The following is a 2487-nucleotide window of genomic DNA, read 5'->3' on the forward strand; positions in this document are numbered from 1 at the left end:
TGTTCATTAATCGTGGAAATCAGTCCGAGATCCCAGAACAGTGAGTAATAGTCCATGAAATGGGCCAGAATCAGCCAAAACTATGAGTGTTGATGACCGACAAATAGACGCACCCCCAGGGATAGTTAATCATGGAAATCACTCTGGGACCCCAAAACTGTGAGTAACTGTCCATGAAACGGGCCAGAATCGGCCAAAACTGTGAGTTTTGATGACCGACACGTAAACTCACCACAAGGTTCATTTTAGTGGAAATCACTCCGGGACCACAAAACAGTGAGTAATAGTCCACGAAATAGGCCAAAATTGGCCAAAACTGTGAGTGTTGATGACCGACACGTAAACGCACCTCGGGGTTCGTTTTTAGTGGAAATCACTCCGGGGCCCCAAAATAGTGAGTAATAGTCCTCGAAACGGGCCAGAATCGCCCAAAACTGTGAGTGTTAATAACCGACACGTAAACGCACTCCGGGTTTTGTTAATCATGGAAATCACTCCGGGACCCCAAAATAGTGAGTAATAGTCCATGAAACGGGCAAGAATCGACCAAAACTTTGAGTGTTGATGGCCGACACGTAATCGCACCCCAAGGTTCATTAATCGTGGAAATCACCCCGGGACCCCAAAACAGTGAGTAATAGTCCATGATACGGGCCAGGATCGGCCAAAATTGTGAGTGTCGATGACCGACACGTAAACTCACCACGAGGTTCATTTTTAGTGGACATCACTGCGGGACAACAAAACGGTTAGTGTTGATGACCGACATGTAAATGCAGCCCGGGGTTAGTTAATCATGGAAATCACTCTCGGACCCCAAAACAGGGAGTAATTGTCCAGGAAATGGGCCAAAATCGGCCAAAATGGTGAGTGTTGATGACCGACACGTCAACACACCTCGGGGTTCATTTTTAGCGGAAATCACTCCGGGACCCAGAATAGTGAGTAATAGTCCACGAAACGCGCCAGAATCAGCCAAAACTGTGTGTGTTAATAACCGACACGTAAACGCACTCCGGGTTTTGTTAATCATGGAAATCACTCCGGGACCCCAAAATAGTGAGTAATAGTCCATGAAACGGGCCAGAATTGACCAAAACTTTGAGTGTTGATGGCCGACACGTAAACGCACCCCAAGGTTCATTAATCGTGGAAATCACCCTGGGACCCCAAAACAGTGAGTAATAGTCCACGATACGGGCCAGGATCAGCCAAAATTGTGAGTGTCGATCACCGACACGTAAACTCACCACGAGGTTCATTTTTAGTGGAAATCACTGCGGGACAACAAAACGGTCAGTGTTGATGACCAACATGTAAACGCAGCTCGGGGTTAGTTAATCGTGGAAATCACTCTGGGACCCCAAAACAGGGAGTAATTGTCCAGGAAATGGGCCAAACTCGGCCAAAATGGTGAGTGTTGATGACCGACACGTAAACGCACCCCGTGGATCGTTATTCGTGGAAATCACTCTGGGACCCGAAAACAATGAATAATAGCCCACGAATGGGCCAAAATCGGCCAAAACTGTGAGTGTTGATGACCGACACGTAAACGCACCCAGGGGTTAGTTTTTAGTGGAAATCAGTCTGGGACCCCAAAACAGTGAGTAATAGTCCACGAAACGGATCAGAATCGGCCAAAACTATGAGTGTTAATGACCGACACGTAAACGCACTCTGGGTTCGTTAATCGTGGAAATCACTCCGGGACCCCAAAATAGTGAGTAATAATCCATCAAACGGGCCAGAATCGGCCAAAACTGTTAGTGTTGATGACCGACACATAAACTCTCCAAGAGGTTCTTTTTTAGTGGAAATCACTGCAGGACCACAAAATAGTGAGTAATAGTCCATGAAACGGGCCAGAATCGGCCGAAACGGTGAGTTTTGATGTCCGACACGTAAACGCACCCCGTGGTTCGATAATCTTGGAAATCAGTCCTAGACCCCAAAACAGGGAGTAATAGTCCATGAAATAGGCCAGAATCAGCCAAAACTGTGAGTGTTGATGACCCACACGTAAACGCACCCCGGGGATCGTTAATCGGGGAAATCACTGTGGGACCCCAAAACAGTGAGTAATTGTTTACGAAACGGGCCAGAAGTGGCCTACACTATGAGTGTTGATGAGCGAGACATAAACGCACCCGGGGGTTCATTAATCGTGGAAATCACTCCTGGACCCGAAAACAGTGAGTAATAGTCCACGAAACGGGCCAAAATCGACCAAAACTGTAAGTGTTGATGATCGACACTTAAACGCACCCCGGGGTTCGTTTTTAGTGGAAATCACTCCGGGACCCCAATTCAGTGAGTAATAGTCCACGAAACGGGCCAGAATCGGCCAATACTGTCAGTGTTGATGACCGATACGTAAACGCCCCCGGGGTTCATTAATCGTGGAAATCACTCCCGAATCCCAAAACTGTGAGTAATAGTCTACGAAATGGGCCAGAATTGGACAAAAGTATGAGTGTGGATGAC

The sequence above is a fragment of the Triticum dicoccoides genome, chromosome 3B (assembly GCF_002162155.2).
Source record: "Triticum dicoccoides isolate Atlit2015 ecotype Zavitan chromosome 3B, WEW_v2.0, whole genome shotgun sequence".
Classification (NCBI taxonomy): domain Eukaryota; kingdom Viridiplantae; phylum Streptophyta; class Magnoliopsida; order Poales; family Poaceae; genus Triticum; species Triticum dicoccoides.